The 15,038-nt window shown below is 34.2% G+C and overlaps 1 protein-coding gene across 1 annotated transcript in view; it reads right to left on the minus strand.

The window, feature by feature from the left end:
• Positions 1-14,244, minus strand: part of LOC124542036 (fatty acyl-CoA reductase wat-like) — a 48,192-nt gene extending 33,948 nt beyond the window's left edge. Inside the window, exon 1 of the mRNA XM_047119990.1 lies at positions 13,892-14,244. The gene's annotated coding sequence lies outside the window, so the exon portion shown is untranslated. The remainder of the gene's footprint in view (positions 1-13,891) is intronic.
• Between the last annotated feature and the right edge of the window lie 794 nt (positions 14,245-15,038).

Here is a 15,038-nt window from a genome sequence, read left to right on the forward strand (position 1 = left end):
GCAGGTCGCTAGTTTGTGTATACAACTCTTGGGCTTGGACTAATTTCAATGTAATTCTGCGATCCACGTCATTTTTATGGTATAGGAATATATGGGCCACCGCATGATAAGAGGTCACTATCGCCCATAGACAATGGCGCTGTAAGAATTATTAACCATTCCTTATATCCCCGATGCTCCACCAACCTTGAGAACTAAGATGTAATGTCTCTAGGCCTGTAGTTACACTGGCTTAGTCATCCTTTAAGCAATACACAACAATACCTCTGGTTGGCGGTAGAATACCTAATGAATGGGTGGTACCTACCCAAACGGGGGTAGACTTACCACAAACTTTTCACGATATACAGCTAGTTATAGCTGGACAGACAGACGAAACGAAACATTAATTATTTTTTTTTTTATTTAATACGCACGACAAAAATCCTTTAAAATATATTTGTAAAAGAACTATAGTTCGCTGTAGCGACTCAAACCATTAAAATACAGCGCTAGATAGCTCATAAAGAATATTTGTCTTGCGACCAAAAGATCGTAAGCGCTGCGAATGTCGCGGCGTTTACGCTTTTCATTCAATATAGTGTAACAATGTCCATATCGATTATCATTATCATGACATAGTATAAAACAAAGTCGCTCACAACTGTCTGTCCAAATGTATGCTTAGATCTTTCAAATTACGCAACGGATTTTGATGCTGATTTCTGAATATATAGATCGATTCGAGAGGAATGTTTTTTGTATATAATACATGGACAATATAATAAATAAAACAGATACTTTTACAAGTTTGTAATGTGACGTCGTAAATAAACAAATTCTGTAATATATTTAGTATCAGTATTGCACCAGTGTAAAGCCAGGCCGGGACGTTATTTAGCGTGATGCAATTGTGTTTAGTGTGGTTTTAGAGCAACCGGACAAGCCTCCTCTAGAGAGAGACAGTAAATATTTCGTCGAGTTAACAATTTTACTTTAATGATTTTAGAAGTTTCTAATGTGATGTTTTTTTTTTTTATGGTATAGGTTGGCGGACGAGTATATTGGCCACCTGATGGTAATTGGTCACTATCACCCATAGACAATGAAGCTGTAAGAAATATTAACTATTCCTTACATCGTCAATGTGCCACGAACCTTGGGAACTAAGATGTTATGTTCCTTGTGCCTGTAGTTACACTGGCTCACTCGCCCTTCAAACCGGAACACAACAATACTGAGTACTGTTATTTGGCGGTAGAATAACTGATGAGTGGGTGGTACCTACCCAGACGGACTTGCACAAAGCCCTACCATCAAGTAAGTATGTCTTACCATGTTTTGTAGTATATATTATCAGCCCATGCGAAGACGGTGTGGATAGCTAGTAATTATGCACTTGAATATCAAGTAATTTTACTTACTTAACTGTCCAGATCAATATTTCGATTCGGATTTTCGAGTCATCGCTAAATACGATTTCACTCATCGAATACAAGAGTCACACTAATGTCGGGTGACCAGTTTGCAGTCCAGGCATAACTTCACACATAGTGCTATTTTACAATGTTTCTTTAAAAAGAGGATTTATCATTTTAGTTTCAAATGTAGATGGCTTGCAGTTTACAATGAAATAAAATTAAACTAGTGAACTAGTGGTTGCAGGCGGCTTCGCTTGCTTTTTGCGGGTTTTATTTTTAAAAGTATCTCCTTCCTCGGATTTCAAATTTACTTCAACCCAAATATCATAAAATTCAGCGGTTTGGTCGTGGAAAAGCGACAGACAGACATACAGAGTAACTTTCACATATATAATATTAATATAGATAAACGCGAAGTTTCGTAGGAGACCTACTTGTAATATATTAAATAGTTATCGTTATAGTAATGCTATTATGTCTAGTCTAGGTTAGTATTCTCTAGAACCTGTTTCACAGTCTAGGTTATTCAGCTGTGACTCACTTCGTACCTCACTTGTGAAACTTTACGGTGAGACGTGTAATATAACATTAAATGCTTAAATATATACAAATATGAACTAACACTTGTTACTGTATAAATCTTGACCGCGTGGAACGGTGGCAAGAACGCTAGCAGGATTTCCCCGTTGAATCGCAATTCCGATCCTCTGGGCTAAAATCGAACCAGCCTTGTCACCAGTCGAGGCAATGAGGCGAGGTGTTATACCTACTTTTGATGAAGCTTTCTTTTTTTTATAATAACCGGTTAGGCAGATGACTCCACTCCACCTGATGGTAAGTGGAAATGGAATCCAAACGCGAAGAAGACTAGTACGCACAGCAAGAATGAGCTGCACTAGTCACCTTCGCCATGCCGGCCCGTAAGATGCCTCTTCACGCCTCGTTTGAAGGCACCCAGGTTATAAGAGGAGGGGAACACTACTCCAACGGCCAAGCGTTTCGACTGCGAATGGATTCCTTATATTATGCAATGACAGTTCAAGCTCGTGTTCTGATACGAGTTTCGAGTTTTACAGAATAACTCTACTGTTCAAACTTATGGGGTAGGGTAGGGTAGACCCTGGAATAGACTTTTATTTATGAAATCACAATAGATACTTCCAAAATTATCTGTATTTTTTTTACTATATTGTCTATGTATTATATACAAAAATTTTACTCTCGAGTCACTGTATCTATTAAAAATACCGCATCAAAATCCGTTGCGTAATTTTAAAGATCTAAGCACACATAGGGGGACAGACAGCGGTAAGCGACTTTGTTTTTTTAGAAGCAGTTAAATTAAAAATATATAGATATAAAACCGTTAGTATGGATAAGTACTGTCAATTATTATACGGCCACAGTATTTAGTATAGTTGTGTTCCGGTTTGAAGGGCGAGTGAGCCATTGTAACTACAGGCACAAGGGACATAGCATCTTAGTGTACAATGTTGTCTATAGTCGTGGTCTAGGTATATAATAAACAAAAATGCTGTCTCGAAAAAAAAAGGTTTTCTCATAATGCTCTCTACCACACGAAATGATTCTTATCATAATTAGAAACACATGTAGAGCATGAAAGTATTATGAGTGCTTGTCTTGATTTGAATCTGTTACATTTAGTTAACATACACGTATTGTATCCACTGTTCCACTTTCATAATAAATAAATTAAAAAAAATCTCTTCATAGACATTTTTATAGACGGTTTTTACATTTTTATTGCGGAATCCTGAAATCATTGACCTACAGATGATTTTCAAATCAATTGAATATCGCGTGTAATGGTTTTTGGTTACATCTATCTATATAATATGTAATATATTTGACATTGTTATGTAATATTATTTATAAAAATTCTGCTATTTTTTAAACTTATGCCTAATTTCTCAAAAAAATTAATATTCGTGTGATTTTTTTTTTCTTTAGTTTTTACTTGTAATAGCTTCAGCCTTTGTTAACTGTGAATTAATGTATTCTTGCTTGATGTGTACACAAATATTAGGGTGTAACTAATCTTCGAAATTTGTAATTCATTTTCTAGATATTTATCAGTTATTACCTGTCTTGTGTGCCATATGTAATAAATAAATAAATAAATAAATATTATTTATAAATGATGAGACAGTGTTAGATTTAGAAAGCGCTCAGGAGGTTCTAAAGAAGCCAAGAGAACGCCCCCCCCCCCCCCCCAAATGTCTATGTCCCAATTTTTTGGATAATTCTGCGACAAATCATAAAATGATATTGATAATTATTATTCTTATTAAACTTGTTAGTAATTACACAAACTAAAGTAAACGAAAGTTTTGTTTGCTCTTTTGGTGATTACTAAAAGCTAACTCTGAGCCTTTAATTAATATCAAATATTAATTCTAAATCTTATGTTATCAATTTTAAATATACAGTGACTTTATATATCCTACACGCAGAGGATAAGTACGGAACACATACATATATAACGTGAATTCAAACATACATCCATAGTAGCTATAGTCATGTACCTTCTGTTGTCAGTGAAAATTTACTAAACCAATATACATAAAAATTATATCGAAAGAAGCAGAGATAGATTCCAAAAATAAACACTCCGAAATTCTTACAACAACAACAACAACAACAACAGCCCGTCAATTTCCCACTGCTAGGCTAAGGCCTCCTTTCCCTTTGAGGAGAATATTTGGAACATATTTCACCACGCTGTTCCAATGCTGGTTGGTGGAATACACATGTGGCATAATTTCTATGAAATTAGACACATGCAGGTTTCCTCACGATGTTTTCCTTCACCACCGAACACGAGATGAATTATAACAAATTAAACACTATTCAGCGGTGCCTGGATTTGCACCCGCAATCGTCGGTTAAGACGCACGCGTTCTAGCCACTGGACCATCTCGGCTCTTACAGTTACAGTACGGAAATTCTTACTGTTAATTAAAACGGGATAATTATCATGTTTTTTATTTTTATTTGGTGGAGCTCGATATTTCGACATCATCTACGAATCTCTTGTTCACGAGACTCTCCATAAAATAAAAATATAAAACATGGTAAATATCCCGTTTTATATAACTGCAGCAATTAACATAATCATTTTAATTTGAAATCTAAAAAAAAATCAGAAATTTATCCCCTTATTTAATTAAACATATACACAGTATTTACAATTAAATTTAAATATAGAATATGTCCTAAAATAAAACGAACGTCTGGTTATCCTACATTTAATGCGCATGAGTGGTTATACGCAGCTCTCTCTGAAGGTCTATAACCTTATATTGCACTCGTATTTATTACAATTTCATCGAACATTCTTAATTAATTCAAGGGGTAATTCTACTAACATAATTATAACTGTTATGATGCGTCAATAAAATTTACCATAGTCAATACTTTGGTTGGTAAAGCTTTGTGCAAGTCTGGGTAGGTACTGGGCACGGATGCTTCGGTAAGTACCTGCACGGGATAGCGTGGCAGGAGGAGTCTCCCTCCTGCCACTGTCAGGGCGTCATGTTCTGGGCTCCGGGGAGGGCCACCCCCCACCCACTTCCATCACGTGGGGGAAGCGCGTAATGCGTTTTTTCGGCGTTTAAAAAAAACCTCTGAGTAGTTATCACACACTCATCAGATATTACCTAACAACAGTACTCAGTATTGTTGTGTTCCGGTTTGAAGGGTGAGTGTAACTACAGGCACAAGGGACATAACATCTTAGTTCTCAAAACCTCTGATCATTCCTAATAAATAGCATGACCTTTGAACAGTTTTAGTATACCAAATCAAATCAAAACAAAATAAACTTTATTCAAGTAGGCTTTTACAAGCACTGTTGAATCACCCTTCATATCACAGCCATACAAAGTCCTGTTGGTTGGCGGTGTAATAGCCTGTAAATGTATCGCTGGGCTTAAGCCTTCTGTCCCTTTCGAGGAGATGTTTTGGAGATTATTCCTTCACGCTGATCCGACGTGGGATACACAAGTGGTACAATTGCTTTGGAATTAGACACATGCAGGTTTTCTCACGTTTACTACCGTATATGTTTCTTTTCTTCATGTGTTCGTTTGTTTCATAAAAAATGTGCGTGTGTGTTCGCTCGTGTGGCGTTTTACGTGCGATGTAATTATAAATACTTTTTAATGCATGCAAATAATTAATTAAAAAAATAATAAGTTATTTTTCAGCCTGTTATTTCTTACTATTGGGCCTCATCCTTTGAGGTGGAGGTTTGGAAAATAATCCAAGAAGAAGCTGCTCCAATGTGGGTTGGGGGAATACACATGGGGCAGAATTTCGTTGGAATTTGAAACATGCAAGAATCATGATCACGTGGTGATTGCCTGGGTTTGAACCCGCAATCATTGGTTAAGATGCACGCGTTCTAACCACTGGACCATCTCGGCTCTACTAACGCATGCAAATTTAAATGTAATTCGTATTAAATGATATTTTTATTTTAGTTTTTTTTTTCTAGTTAGGATAGGATTTTGTCGAAATATTAATGAATATTAATTTCTTTTTTTTCTTATACAACTGTAGTACCGCTGTCTAAACGGACAGTAACTTTTCCCGCTCTCTATAATTAATTACTTGCTAAATCTTAACAATTAAACGAATACCATCAAGAATCCTCATTAATTTTGATGACCTCCGTGGTCGAGTGGTGTGCATACCGGTTTTCATAAGAGGTCCCACTCCGAGATCCAGGGTTCGATAATCGGCCTCGTCGACGCAGAAAAAGTTTTCTATTATGTCTTGGGTCTGTGTGTATGGTACCGTCGTTACTTCTGATTTTCCATCGCACAAGTTCGCACATTGGGATCAGAGTAATGTATGTGATGTTGTCCAATATTTATTTATTATTATTTTCATTCCGCATATCTATAACTGGAGCTCTTCAAAGATTTTTTAATATGCTATTGAATGGCGGTTGAGCATATGGACAACCTGATGGTAAGTGGTCACCACCGCCCATACAGAATAACGCTGTAAGAATCATTAACCATTCCTTTCCGCCAATGCGCCACTAACCTTGAGAACTAAGATGTTACGTCCCTTGTGCCTGTAGTTACACTGGCTCAGTCATGAGACCATAACAGATTCCCATAATCATTGCAACAAAAATTAGATTACTATATTAATGTAAAAGATACGGAACCAGTTGTAATGAGTCGAACTTTATTATAAATAGTGTCGGTTACAAAAATATATGTATGTTTAATTCATAACCAAAAGCTCTTGATTACGTGTTAAGTCATCGTGATATAATAACGATTGCACGAGGTCACGTTCGTTAATATTAACATATTATACAGTTGTGTTCCACATTTCATAAGTATAACTAATTAATGGAGATACGTTATTTTGTCATTATATTATTTCGTAGTTGAATCGTCGTATCCGTAAGAACTTTTTAACGTCCTAACATTTCGAGATCAGCAGACTTACAAGGAGAGCTGAAATGACCCAGTGAGAGCTGAGATGGCACAGTGGTTAGAACGCGTGCATCTTAACCGATGATTGCGGGTTCAAACCCAGGCAAGCACCGCTGATTCATGTGCTTAATTTGTATTTATAATTCATCTCGTGCTCAGCGGTGAAGGAAAACATCGTGAGGAAACCTGCATGTGACAAATTTCATAGAAATTCTGCCACATCTGCCACTAACCCACATTGGAACAGCGTGGTGGAATATGTTCCAAACCTTCTCCTCAAAGGGATAGGAGGCCTTTACCCAAGCAGTGGGAATTTACAGGCTGTTGTTGTCGTTGTATGCCATTAAATGGTATATGCTTTCTTAAAGAGAAATTTTAGCAATTGTCCTCTGCGGATTTGAAGCCGTGACCTATGAGTAGTGTTAAGTTTACTATCTTAAGGCAAACCGCATTACGCGTTTCTCCGAGTGGAATTAAATGGATGGGGGCGTTTACGTGGGGCTCACCGGAGCCTATGACGCTGAGTGTATCCGGTATACCGAAATAACCACTAAAAACTCAGTAGTACCGTCAACTCTCCGGACGCCACGGGAACGCATTCGATGCCGTAACATTGTTACATTCAAACCCAAACTCAAACTCAAATAACTTATTCAATATAGAAGCATTACACTTTCTTATTGATGGTCAATTGAAACACTACCACCGGTTCGGAAAAGAAAATACCCTGATCTGAGAAGAATCGGCGAAAGAAACTTAGCGGGTTTTTTATTTTGTTTTTTTTGTTCATTCCTAGTTCATTGCTAATGTTCATTCCTAGTCTATCCAGTGTAATCTCGACTTTATAATATAAATATTAGATATTATTGAAGAGTAGTTTAAGATACGTTTAAGTTAATCATAGATTCATAATGACAATTGGCGTTTTATTCCAACCCAGAGAATTTTCATGTACTTTATTCGTATAGTATATCGTGAGGAAAATTTCAAAATTCTGCCACATGTGTTGAGTACACATAGCTAATTCGTATTGCAGCAGAGTGGTAAAATATGCCCTAAACCTTATCCTTATAGGGGAGAATTCTTTAGCCCAGCAGTGGGAAATTTAATTTAGTTGTGTCACGGTATTTGAATCAAATATTGGTGTTGATTGATAGAGTCGAGATGGCCCAGTGGTTAGAACGCCTGCCCGCAATCATCGATTAAGATAATCGATGATTGCGGGATCAAACCCAGGCAAGAACCGCTGATTGATGTGCTTAATTTGTCTTTATAATTCATCTCGTGCTCGGCGGTGAAGAAAAACATCGTGAGGAAACCTGCATGTGACAAATTTCATAGAAATTCTGCCACATGTGTATTCCACCAAACCCACATTGGAACGATTAGACCGATTTCAGATGTCGCTCTGTGTTTATTTACTTGTTAAACTTTACATTATATATGTACATGATATCGAGGTCGGTTTAGCAGTCGCTTCATCTCTTTCTCTCCGATCTTTCATGAGTTTAATGTCATCGTACTTTGAATGCTTTGACGTTAGAAAACGATATTCCTAATGTCATAGATGCTGTGAAAACGGTTACCTGTCAAAATCAATTTGACATCTGATATTCCGATAACAGCCGTGTTTCGATATACAGACTGTTATGTATAAGTTGGCGTTCCTGTGGCAGCACCTGCTCCCTTTGTCTTGCCACTTTTTTGTTTATTTTACCAATATCTCCCTAGAAAATAATTCTCTACGTCTCATTTTTAATAGATTTTGGGTAAGTTTTCTTAATAAGGCTAAATAAAACAAATAATATATAAATGAACAAAAAAAAAATTAGTACATGTTTTTGCCACACGCCAACACTTGACGCGCTATATCGAAGTGTCTTCTGCATCCTGCGATATAATCTGTACCTAAACCACAACTAAAAACCATTAAACTAAGAATTGAATTGATATATCGAATACATGCCTACTTAAAAATGTTAAGATAGTCATTAGTTAAACATAGCTGTCTTCTTTTCTCAAATGTCAAATCAGTGACGTAAGGAAGAGAGAAGTGAGTGTATAATAAAACAAAAAAAAGCAAAAATCACAAATAAGACCAATATAAGTAAGAATCGAGTTCTCACCCCTTTTTCGGTAGAATCTACTATCAGAACTTTACTATTTTTACATCTATAGCCTATTCAAGAGGACAAAAGCCAAATAAACAAAATTTGACAGCGAATTGACGCGATATCCATTGGTCGAGAGCTTGATTAACAACAACAATAACAGCCTTTCAATTTCCCACAGCTATCCTAAGACCATTTTTTGTGAAGAAGCTTTAGAGCATATTCCACCACACGTGGCAGATTTTCGCTAAAATTAGACTTTTGCAGGTTTTCTCATGACGTTTTCCTTCACCGTCGAGCACGAGATGAATTATAAACAGAACATTATAAGCAGTAAGCTTGAATAATGATAATAATAATAACTATGATACTCAATATGGATTTGCGAAAACATGGCGTTTTATCGACAAAACTATTATCGGAACTATGTCAGTGAAATCAAAGAAAAATGAAGGATACGTATATTAAGTGATAGTTTTATATTATAAATAAACTTACAACATTTATTAACATAAGAATTAACAACATTAAATGCTTAAATATATAGATACAAATATTAATTAAACTAGTTACTGTATAAATCTTGACCGCGTGGAATGGTGGCAAGAATGCTAATAATAAATTATAAATAAAGAAATTAAGAATTGTATTAAACTAAAACTTTTAGTAGTATCCAAAATAGCTGAATAATGAAACTGCATAGAATAAGTAAAGGTAAATTCATCCTTATACTTTATTCGATTTGAACCGAATATCTAAATAATTAGAAAAGCAATCTATCTTATAATTGTAGTGGTATGATTGTATTCTGTTTGTGTACCTATAAATAATTGAATAAATATGTGTATGAGGAAAACAAAGAATATTCCTCTTCTTTATTTCTTTCGTAGCAATTACAGAATTTATAGGATTTATCACAGTATTTGGTCCTGTTAAAGACGATTCAAAAGCGTTTGTAAAAGTATTGAATAAATAAATAAATATTGGACAACAACACATAGATTACTCTGATTCAAACCAGAAGTAACGATTGTACCACAAACACCCAGACCCAAGACAACATAGAAAACTAATGAATTCAGAACAGATAAAGTCAGATAAAGTATAGAGTCAAATTCAAAGTGATTACACTTTCTTATTGATAGTTAAAAAATTTACCACCGGTTCGGAATTTAACACCTCAGACCTGAGAAGAGCCGGCGAAAGAAACTCAACGGGAAACTTTTTTTTTTAATTTCATTCTAGTGGTTAGAACGCGTGCATATTAACCGATGATTGCGGATTCAAACCCAGGCAAGCACCGCTTAATTTGTGTTTATAATTCATCTCGTGTTCGACGGTGAAGGAAAACATCGTGAGGAAACCTGCAGGTGTCTAATTTCATCGAAATTTTGCCATATGTGCATTCCACCAACCCGCATTGGAACAGCGTGGTTGAATATGTTCCAAGCCCTCTCCTTAATGGAAGAGGAGGCCTTATCCCAGCAGTGGGAAATTTACAGGCTGTTACTTTACTTTACTTTACAAACATACTTTTGTTATTTGAAACAGCCTGGAAGCGATCATCTCATTCCCAAGCTGTGCCGTCATCAATATACATATAATAATATAATCAATTTCATTTGAAATTATACCGGAAATGTATAACATATTAACTGTCATATAAGTATATTAATTCGTTTGTGTTATTGGGTTAATATTCATATATCCAACTAAAGATAAATATATAATACTTTTGGAATCCGATTCGATGGCTTGCTCCGCTTGCGAAACAAGTGAAATCTGCGCCTGCGCACACTATGAACTTGGCCTCGTTTAAGTGTTACGTTCGAATTTGTTTTGCGAATTACATTACGAAATATATATATATTTTTTAATTTATGTATCGTGTTTTAGTAACGTTTGAAATGATTCTTTATATCTATTTAAATTATTTTATAATACCATAACCGATTATCGTGACGTTTTAAATATGCTTTGTAAAAAACAATAACACCTCCCCACTCTATCCTAAAACATAGAAATAACTATGCTACATATTTTCACTGTATGCGTTAATTTTTACTCAATATTATTTTAGTTGATGTAATTAATTTTTTGTGGTAGAGTATCAATTCAAGTTAATTGAAAGATATCATTTTTCTCTTAGACAAATTATGTTTAGACGTAAACTATTGTAAGTAAACGTTGCAGAGTTGACACTTAAATAAATCTCTTTTCATTAGACCACTTTTGTATTAAGTCAAGTATAGTATATAAGTTAGTAAATAACACTTTTATTTAAATTGACAGAGGACGAATATCACAACAATAAATGTAATTAAATTTGTTTTTATTTACATATTATATTTAAGATTTTATTTCACTTTCAATTGTATATTCTGTATCCTTTCATTTGTAAACTTTTTGCTGTACACTAAGATATATTTATATATGTGTAAATATATCTTGTACCTTATTTTAAACAGTAAGATTTAATAATTCATATTTGTTATGTTTAACTGGTAACTGACGAAGACGAAAAACTGACGATACACGGGTAAACGGTTATACTTATGGTTGAAAAACATCCGCTTAAATCAAATTAAACCAGTTTAATCAATGCTTACATATATACTATATATATTGTATGTTATTAACGATACATTCACTCTAAAGAACGTTCACTCGAGTGAATATTCATTAGTTCACTTACAAATTAATTTGTCAATATTATCATTTTCTTTTGTTTAGATGTTTCACTTTGAGTGAACGAAAAAGGCTCTCAATCATTCATCTAATAGTAATGTATATTTATATTATAAATGTAAAAGTAACTCTGTTTGTCTGTCACTCAACGACCAAACCCGAATTTGATGAAATCTCGTATGGAGTAATCTTGAACTAAACTTTTTTTGCTTAACACGTGTCAATCAACAGCCTAAAATGCAAGCGAAGCCGTGGGCGACTACTAGTACGAATTATATACAATAATAATAATAAATAAATATGAGACAACATCACATACATTACTCTGATCCCAATGTAAGTAGCTAAAGCACTTGTGTTATGGAAAATCAGAAGTAACTACGGTACCATAAACACCCAAACCAAGACAACATAGAAAACTAATGATAATCTACATTGACCCGGCCGGGAATCGAACCCGGGACCTCGGAGTAGCGTACCCATAAAAACCGGTGTACACACCAGTCGACCACGGAGGTCGTCTATATATGATACTATTAAAATAACGTACAACCTTATTTCATCATAGTAAATTTATTTTTCATTATATTGAAGTCACTGTCAATACAAATACAATCAAGAACTGAAGATGTAAAAATCTTGATTACTATGGTCTACATAAAAACATATAACTTCTCATTTCTCTTGGATAACGCTAACATAACCAACATAACCTACCAACACAGATAAAATTTATGTAAGAAAAAAAAATCGTGCCAAAACAACTTTTTTACGTAATAGGCCTATAGTGGTCACTAGTGCCCACTGACATTGGAACCAATCGCCAATGTTCCACCAACCTTGGCTACCAAGTTATGAGCCTTCCTGCTTAACCTGTTTTGTATTCGTTATCTATAATTATATAAAAATAACTTACGATATATGTAATTAAAAGGGAATATATTAAAATCGAAGAATAATTATCTTTCCGAAATTGTAACAATTTTAGTGCACATGGTATTATTTATAAATATCTGTCCTTTAAAAAAATGTTAATTTAAAAAACAATTAATATTCAATTTTGAATATATATGTAACGACAAAATAGGGTTTGCATAAACCATCCATACATTTAAAATTTATATAATCTAATTACATATATTATATATAACGTAACAGAATTTTGTAACAAACTATTAAGTTCACAGTTTAAGTTGTTAACTAATGCTAAGTATTCGGTATGCGTGCGTACCTTACAAGGTTAGTGAAATGGGTCGCCGGTTTGAAACCCTATTATTAATATATTGTTCGGATATTCATAATAGCATAATTTTATTTTAATTTAAAAAAAACGTACGAATTATTATTTTTTTTTCGAAATTTAATCAAACTTATTTTTTGTAATTAAAATCAATTAAAAAACAAATTTTATTTATTACGTTAAAATTTTGCGTAATGTTTGTAATATAAGATATAATAAACATTTATTTTTTTTGTCATTGAGAGAAAGTATTAAAGCATACAGCCTCATCCAGTCAGATAAAGATCCGTAGTGACCTACTTTAAAATACAACAGACTATATTATAATATTTAAGAATCTGCATTTGAATTACTGTAAAACTATTGTGAAACAAATTAAAACAGTATTTAATTACTAGATTGTAACCGTATATATATTTTTATTTTTTGACATTTCAAAATTCATCAAAAAAAATTTGTTTTTCTTTCAATAGTTATTCGTTTTGCACCAAATCTATTGAAATAAATTTGTAGTGAAATACTTTAAAATTTAAAAAAAAAACAGTAAAACTGATCAATGTTCATTTACGATTTTTTTTTTCTTATAAAATTACTCAGACGTAGAAAAAAATCAATTTCTTTTTCCGTAATAAAAAAAAACCACTCGACTACAGCACCGCATCACACTTGACCGTTACGTTTTGCGTTACTTTTACTTTTGATATACGCGTTAATAATTATATATTCGTAAAATCAACAAAAGTGGGTTAGTGGTGTTAAAAGATTTCGCAATCACTAAACATTAGATGAATTCCGGTAAAAATTGAGCAATAAGCATTTTGTAATCAAATCTCATAGCATGCCTCGGCTCTTCAACACATAACATTACCTAGGCGACTTTCACGACGTGTTTGTAGAGCCCAGAAAAATATATATATATCGAAATATAAATAACAGTAAGTTTCGTGACGCAATAAAAAAAACAACACTCACCTAATTAAATCCTTTTTGCTGAAAGCCACTGACACAAAACACTGACACTTAGTAAAAAAAAAAAAAAAAGAAAACACAAAACTGTCAAATTCAAACGCACACGGTCACCGCCATAGCAGATCGGAGACTATTGTGACCCGACGAAAATATGAGGCCAAAATGGCAGTTGCATAACAGTTTATTACAGCGTATTACATAAAAATTGCCGTTGGGCACTCGAGTTGTATATTATGCAAAGAACGGTCGGATTTCTTGTCGATTTTTAGGTTAGCAGTAGCGTCCTTTTGGCGCGAATTCGACGATACAGCGCGTTTTTCGCACGTTGTCGAATAGAAAGTCACGTTCCATCTGGATGGAATTCTTCGTTCCGACGTCGCATAATGCTAATGGTCTTCCCCTCTACTTTCGTTGGAAGTGGGGTGGAATGGACAGTTAGGTCAGATCGGATCTTCAGAGTGAGGTAACGATATGAATGAAATAAATAAACATTTTGTAGAGCGATGTGTTCGGGATTGTTTTTGGATCATTCAAATTTAGAATACTAGACTTTGCTCGCGGTTTCGCCTGCGTCTATCAGATGTAGATAATATATATACGTCGAAGCGTCAAAAAGTTTAATTAGGATTTTTTTTTATCGTACAGACTGGCCATGTAGAACACACGTCAGCGAAAAAAAAGGAATAATAAGTATTATTACGAACGTGAACGACGAGACATTTATTTAGAATATCATCATATCTGATAACGAATATATGCCTAAATGCTCGTTATATATATCTCCTTTCCTGTACATTAATATTTGATAATCAGCTTAATAATAAGCCCGTACCAAAAAAACAAACTTTTGCGTTGATAATATTAGTCAAAATTAATCAGTATTCAGTACACGGCGTGAATCGTTTGCCCGAAAAATGTACATATTAGTTTAGCAATGTATAACATTACAATTGTATGTTAACTAAATTGAATGCTTATCGTATTTAAAACAATCCCATATTGACTATAATGGGAATTGCAGACATGCCATTAATAATTTAATGATTGTTTTTATTATTAACAAATTGCACTGCCAGTGGTTTCGTGCGCTTTTGAATTAAAAAAAAGTTATTGCTATAGCCAAAGTTACTCCTTTTTAGATTATCTATCA

Source organism: Vanessa cardui, chromosome 29, assembly GCF_905220365.1.
Source record: "Vanessa cardui chromosome 29, ilVanCard2.1, whole genome shotgun sequence".
Classification (NCBI taxonomy): Eukaryota; Metazoa; Arthropoda; class Insecta; order Lepidoptera; family Nymphalidae; genus Vanessa; species Vanessa cardui.